The 8,070-nt window shown below is 38.0% G+C and overlaps 1 non-coding gene across 1 annotated transcript; it reads left to right on the forward strand.

Moving 5' to 3' along the window:
- Positions 1-5,355: 5,355 nt before the first annotated feature.
- Positions 5,356-5,427, forward strand: TRNAR-GCG (transfer RNA arginine (anticodon GCG)). Its single transcript has one exon. It is a non-coding gene; the product is annotated as a tRNA-Arg (tRNA).
- The last annotated feature ends 2,643 nt before the right edge of the window (positions 5,428-8,070 follow it).

Genomic DNA, 8,070 nt, shown 5'->3' on the forward strand with positions numbered 1-8,070 from the left:
GTCTCCTATTTATGCCGTATATCAGACATGCATAGCCTCCCCCATTACTTGTATCCCCCACTAGATTGTGGTGCATTTGTTAAAACTGATGAATCTTCACTGACACATCATAATTACATGAAGTCCATAGTTTATACTATAGTGTACTTTTGGTGTTATAATTTCTGTGGTTTTGACAAATATACATTATGTCATATTTCTGCCATTATAATTGCATAGAGAGCAGTTTCACCACCCTAAGAATCTTCTATTCTTGGTCTATTCATCCTTTCTTCACCCCAAACACCTGGCAACCACTGATGTTTTTACTATGTCTATAGTTTTGCCTTCTCCAGAATGTCATATAGTTGGAATCCTACATAATGTAGGTTTTTATTACTGGCTTCTTTCACTTAGTATACAAGTAAATATATAGTATGTAACATACATGTAAGTTTCCTCCATGTCTTTCTGAGGCTTAATAGCTCACTCTTTTTAGTGTTTAATAATATTCTATTGACTGGATGTAACATAGGCTATTTGTCCATTTACCTACTAAGGGGCAGCTCAGTTGCTTCCAAGTTATGGCAATTATGAATAAAATAGCTGTAATCATCTTATTAACACTTTTGGGTGTGCAAAAGCCTTCAACTCCCTCAAGTACAAGAGCATGATTGCTATATAGTGTGACAGGAGTATGTATAGTTTTATAAGCAACCACCAAACAATTTTCCAAAGTGGCTGTGCCCTTTTGCATTTTCACCAGCAATGAATGGGAATTCCTATTGTTCCACATCTTTCTCACCATTTGATATTGTTAATGTTGCATATTTTGACCAATATAATAGGTATGTAGTGGTGTCTTGTTGTTTTATTAATAATTTTCATTTCCCTTGTGACATACGATACAGAGCATATTTTTGTACACTTATTTGTCGTTTATGTATCTTCTTTGGTGAGGTGTCACTGGCCCATTTTCTAATTGCCTGACTGTCTTAGTCTGCTCAGGCTGTCATAATGAAATACCAGTGTCTGGATGGCTTAAACAACAGACATTTATTGTCTCACATTCTGAAGACTAGAAGTCCAAGATCAAGACATCCAGCAATGTTGTTCTCTGCTGAGACTTCTCTTACAGGCTTGTAGATGGCTCTCTTCTTATGCCCCCTCATGCCTTTTCTCTCCATAGATGCAGAGAGAGGGATTTCTGATATTTCTTAGTTTCCTTATAAGATCTCTGTGAGTACTTAGTAGCTTCAGTGATGTCCAATTCTTTGTGACTCTATGGACTGTATAGCCCACCAGATAAGGACATTAGTTCTGTTGAGTTAGGACCCTACACTTAAAAATGACCTTATTTAACCTTAATTACCAACTCAAAGACCCTATCTTCAAATACAGTCACATTGGGGATCAGATCTTAGATAGATTAAATTGGGAGTTGGGGACATAATTCAATTCATAGGAGTTACTAGTACAGACAAGTTTTATACCTTCTGAATCTACTGATGCTTGATATGAGCTACAGTAGTCTTGGAAATCTGTAGACTTGGTTGAACCTAAGCTAGATCCTCTGAGAGTGTAGCAGTAATGTTTAGCAGATTTATGTTTATATCATGCAATAGTGATGAAAACTAAATAATACTTGTTCCACTGGTTGTCGGAACAATTAGCATCTCAACTAAATGAGATGTTTGCTATGTATGGGAACTATGCTAAAATAGTTTCTGGGTTTTTTAAGTTAATCTTGACAACAATCCAGGAAGATTATCCTGTTGTTATCAGTAATATTCAGATGAGGAAGCCAAGCCTACAAAATATTTCAACAAACTTGCAAAAAACTACATGCTAGGGTGTTGCACAACCATCATTTTATTAAAATAATAGGTTTATATTTTTCAGTGCAATAATCCGTAAACAATTTAGAATATCTAATACATCCAAACTTTAGCTACATGTTTCCCAGAGATAAACAGAGTTGCCATGCCTTTGCCTTTATTACTTGACATGTTGATGATTTCCAACATTTGAGTCACTAGGTCAATGTTACTGGTTTTCTAATAATATCAAATATTACCACCACTAATAAGTGACTCCCATATTATTGGTGCTTATATATCAGCATAATTCTCACAATAACTATTCAAAATAGAGGAGATTATGGCTAGTATGTAAAATAACAAACTATGGTTTCAAGATATCAAGCAACTGGGACTTCTCTGGTAGTCCAGTGGTTAAGACTTCACCATCCAATACACAGGGTACAGACTGTAGAGGTGGTTGTAGAGCTAAGATCCCACATGCCTCATGGCCAAAAATACAAAATATAAAACAGAAGCAATGTTGTAACAAATTCAATAGAGACTTTAAAAATGGTCCACCTCAAAAAAGTCTTTAAAAAAAAGGTATCAAGCAAAGAGTCCCACATCATTACAAAAAAATGTGTGTAAGACATGGATTATTCAAGTTCTCCCTTTCCTTTATCAAATATATGTTGAATGTATACAATATATACAATTGAATATATGCAGTTCCCCTGGCTGATTGGCACGGAAGAAAAGCTCTCCATGGACAAAATATAGTGAAGGTAAAGTGGGCAGAAGGATTGAAGTAGGGAGGAGGCAGAGCCCAAATGCAGACTTTCATACCTGATGGCAAAGAATTTTTATGATATTTTGATTGCAAAGGAAAGTCAATAAATAATTTAAACAGGCCAATTTTAAAATCAGATTTAAGCACTTAAATGATTTGCTGCATACTGGTTGGAGAGTGATCTCTCTGGGGAAGAAATAATATCAAGAAACCATTAAATTTGCAATATGTAGACACAAATAACGGACATCTGGACTGTAACAGTAAAGACCTAGGGTAGTCAATTCTCAAGATACTTTGGAATTAGAATCTGGAATCTGCTCTGTAGATTTCAACATGGAATGCATGAAAGAGAGGAATTAATAGAGATACTTGGGGTATATGCTGAGCACTTAGGGAGATTAAGTGACATTCAATGAGAAGGGGAAGCCTTAGAAATGGAGAAGAGTTTGTGGAAAAATAGGATTTGGATCCTATATGTAAATTTAAGCTCCCTGTTGTTCAGTTGCTAAGCTGAGTTCAACTCTTTGTGACCCCATGGACTACAGCACCCCAGGCTTCCCTGTCCTTTGCTATCTCCGGGACTTTGCTCAAATTCATGTCCATTGAGTCAGTGATGCTATCTAGACCATTATATTTGCTAAATTGACTCTCGTGAATGCCAGTTCCTAAATGAGATCAAAGCTCAAGATACAAATGACTGTTTAAAACTCTGTCACTAGGTAGAATCACTGAGGGACAGAATGAAGAACAGATGACAGGAAAAGAATGCAGCCCAAGAACATTTGACTCTACAGAGTTGATCTGAGGAGGAGAAACCAGCAGAGGAAAAATACATCTCCACTGAAAAATGACCAGAGTCAGGAGAGACGGAGTCATGGTTTCTGAGGGATAGGAGGATTTCAAGAAGTGATGATTTTGTAACGTGTTACTGAGAAAGTTGCAGAAAAGGAAAACTAAGAAGTGACTATTGTGTTTGGTGAGATACAGCTGCCGACGAATTGCTTTGGAGGCAATTTCAGTAATGCCGTTGGGCTTAAGTGCAATTTGGACAAGAATAGATAGAGACAGGGAGGGGAAACAAATACAGTGAAAACTGCCCAGAGTTTTTCTGTGTAAGAAATCTACATTTGATAGTACCAATTGGGAAATTTTGGGGAATGTTCCCTTTAAGTTAAACTGTGTTTACTGTTTTGAAAAATCTGGAGATTGTTAATTAGTATCTGGTATCAGTTCAATGACCTATTATCTCACAATGGATTTCTGGTTGGAAATTAACCATAACACCATAAGAATAGTTCTATATATTAGAAAGTTACATTTTTTTAGGACTGAATAACCACCTCTAGACCAATTGCTACTATGACACTATCTTAATATTGCCTTCTTCACTGACAGACAGGTTATATACAGCATAGATGACCATATAACACTGATTTGTTAATTAACTCTAAAACAAATCAGCTGTCTCAAAGAATAAAAAAAAAACAGCTGATAAAAGAACATCATGTCTTGGCTGTAGTGTGTTTGAGATGGGGTTTGAGACTCAATACACAGCAAATAGTAAATTTAGGAAAGCCAATGATTGAGAAGTACGTCTTTGAGTCCTTCATCCCCCCATCTCCAAAATAAATAAACGTGTGTGTGTGTGTGTGAGTGTGTGTGTGTGTATGCAGGTTGTCTGCGTGTCTGTATGTGTCCAGGTTTGGACTTCACAAAAGCAAATCTTGAGAAATGGATTTGAGGCCAAATAATTTTGAAGAAAGGCAATTCCAAAAAGCACTATGAGAAGATGGGAAAGTGAGACCAGGAGTGGGAATGGTAAAAAGCAAAGAGTGTACAAATTACCACTATGAGAAAGTGTGGTTCAGTCCCTCTGGCAGTTCTCGAAGATAAACAGTGGGATTTGCCTCAGCATTTTCTCACTGAGGGGTGAGGAATCTGGAATATTTGTTAACTATCTCCTGCCTCTGAGTGGTTGCCCTAACCACTGCTGCTCAGATATGATATAGAAGCATATCTTTTCCAAGAAGCTGCATTCAGCCTAGAGAAAAGACTCAGGGATAGGGAGAGACACCAGTTAGAACCACCTAGCGCATCTACCTCTCACATTATATGGTGGGCTTTTAAGGAAAAAAAAGACCAAAATTAACCTTTCTAAATTTTTAGAGACTTTAAAATTAGGAAGCACTGGATATACTGCTTTCATAGGCTATCTAGACACAGAAATACACTGTGGAGGTTTATGCTATACAAGCTAAACAATGGCTTCCTAGGTGGTGCTAGTGATAAAGAACCCCCCTGCCAATGCAGAAGATGCAAGAGTCTCAGGTTGGATTCCTGGGTCAAGAAGATCTCCTCGAGGAGGAAATGGCAACCCACTCCAGTATTCTTGCCTGGGGAAATCCCATGGACAGAGAAGCCTGGTGGGATACAGTTCATGGGGCTACAGAGAGTCAGACATGACTAAGTGTCTAAGCACAAGCTAAACAAGATGTAGGAGCGTGGCAGGAGCATCAGAGCAGCTATGCTCAGATGCTATACCCCACACTCCCCACTTCCATTTATTGCTTTTAAAGTGGGAACAAAAGTGAGTGTGTATGCATATGTGTGTGTATGTATATATATATATATGTATATATATATACACATATGTACATACATACATGAATAAACTGCCTCACCTATGTTGTCATTTCCTTCCATGTCAGTGCATTTTTTGTCAATCATATTTTGTATGTGCTTGAAGTTTTCAAAGTTATTAAAGGCGTATAGTAAATGGCTTCCCTGGTGGCTCAGAGGGTAAAGCGTCTGCCTGCGATGCAGGAGACCCAGGATCGATCCCTGGGTTGGGAGGATCCCCTGGAGAAGGATATGGCTACCGACTACAGTACTCTTGCCTGGAGAATTCCATGGATGGAGGAGCCTGGTAGGCTACAGTCCGTGGGGTACAAAGAGTCGGACACGGCTGAGCGACTTCACTTCACTTCACTTCATAGTAAATGGCAGGTTAAAAGGAAAATAATAAATGGGCTCCTCATGTTGATTTCTTTTTAAATTATAGATTCAGGAAGTACCATGGCATTTATTAAACAGGCTTAAAGAAAGTTCAAATTTAAGATCAAGTTAATTATGTAAATTGATTGACAGAATAATCAAAATTATTTCAATCCTGTGAAAACAACCCATTATGATTACCCAAGGTTAATAATTGAGGTGGAGCCTGGTGCGCACAGTCCATGGGGCCACAGAGTCAGGTGTGATTGAGGGACTGAACACAGACTGAGTGACTTAACACAACAACATTAATAGAGCTGTGAGGGGAAGGTTTTCAGGAGAAGAAATGGTGCTCAAGAGACTTATTTCCAAATCACTACACTATTTAATATTGCAATTCTCTGCTAAATATGTTTAATTTATTGAATCTTTGTTTTTAAAAATCCCCGTAATGTATTCAGACCAGTTACCTATTCCAACACTGAGTAAACTACAACTGATGTTAATTAATCTGCCATAAAAACATATTGAACATGACTCCCCTGGTGGAGCAGTGGATAAGAATACATGTGCCAATACAGGGGACATGGGTTCAATCCCTAGTCTGGGAACATTCGACATTCCAAGGAGCAACTAAGCCTGTGTGCCACAACTACTGAGCCTGTCACCTAAAGCCAGCAAGTCACAAGTACTGAGCCCACGTGCTGCAACTACCAGAGTACATGCGCCTAGAGCCTGTGCTCTGCCATGTGAAACCACTGCTGTGAGAAGCCCGTGCACCGCAACTAGCAAGTGGCCCCCGCTTGCTGCAACTAGAGAAAGTCCCTGTGCAGCAAGGAAGACCCAGCGCAGCCAAATAAATCAATAAAAATAAACTAAAATGTATATTGGGCAAAATATGTTGTATTAATTGACACGTTATTTTATTCATTCGCTTGTTTTTATTCTTGGCCATGCCACACGGCTCAGTTCAGTAACCAGGGATTGAATCCAGGCCACAGCAGTGAAAGCCCAGAATCCTAACCACTGGGCCACCAGGGAACTTCCAGTATATTATTTATAAAAATATGTTTTTATACTTTTGTCCCAGATAGGCTATATTAACAGCCCTTGGAATATGTTGCAACACATTTTATTTTTATCTCGAATTAAGAATGAGACATCAATAGAAGAGGGAAGATCTGTTTAAGAAGCTTATCTAATCAGGAAAGGATGCTATAGTTTAGACAATATAAGAGTAGTATATTAATCTGATGACGTTTTCTTTTAAAAACAAATCTGGTCTTCCTCAAGGAGACAATACGCTGCCAGCTCTTTCAGGCCTTTGTTATCCCACGTTCTGAATCACCTGTAGCTTCTCATAATAGCTACACCCTGGCCTAAATTCCGAAGCGGACAGGAAGCAATGTGACAAATCTCTAGTTCTGTAGAAGGAGATCTAGAACACAACACACTAGTCACAGATAACCTTTAAAAATAACTTTCATACTAACTGTGCTGATTCAGTTTTTTTACATGACTGACTGTTTCAACTTTTTAATTACAGGAGTTCTAAGGTCACCTTTCTTTTGTTGTTTTGTCGCTAAATCATGTCCTATTCTTTTTCAACCCCAAGGACTATATCCCTCCAGGCTCCTCTGCCAATGGGATTTTCTAGGCAAGAATCCTGGAATGAGTCGTCATTCCCTTCTCTAAGGGATCTTCTTGACCGTGGGATCGAACACATGTCTCCTGCATTGGCAGGTGGATTCTTTACCACTGAGCCCCCAGGAAAGCCCTAAACTTTCTGTTTACGCTGTTTATGCGTATTCCCAATGGGACATGCATCATTTAAAATGAGTCAGCATGATTCAAAATGCAAAAGTTTTCTCCTAATGCAGGACCATCTGAAGCAATTGACAATCTCATTCCTGAAAATGAATATATATTTATAGATAGAAGTATAGATAGGTTGGTTGATAGAATAGATATCTCTATAGAATGGATAATAGATATCTATCTACTATCTATAAACTTATTATGTCAATCTAATATCAGATGAAATACTGAATAAATTAGCAATGTTTGTTTTGTGTTTGTTTGAGATCAGAGTAAGACAAATAGGCTTGCCTTTTGTAATATTGTGAAAAATGTAAACGTTAAGATTATGAGTGGAGCGCTAGAAAATCTACTATGACAAATATTCAAAAGACTTTCAGTACATCATTAATTATGTGTGTACATTTGGACCGTACACCTCCTATCTTTCCTAGAATGGCACATTGAACTTTCTTCTTACTTGACTATGTAGTAGTGACACACTTTACTAAATTCAGATGTCAGGCTATAACAGAACATTGCTTAATGTATGTGTTCTGTGATTTATGGTAGAGTTCAGCATAATGCTAGCTGAAAATTTCCAGGACAATCTTTTCTCCAGGTATGCAATCAAGGACCCATAATATTTTACATATGGGATACCACTTAACATCAAGGGCTTCTCTGGTGTCTCAGGGGTAAAGA

Source organism: Giraffa tippelskirchi, chromosome 8 (genome assembly GCF_054371585.1).
Source record: "Giraffa tippelskirchi isolate mGirTip1 chromosome 8, T2T-mGirTip1v1.2.pri, whole genome shotgun sequence".
Lineage (NCBI taxonomy): Eukaryota > Metazoa > Chordata > Mammalia > Artiodactyla > Giraffidae > Giraffa > Giraffa tippelskirchi.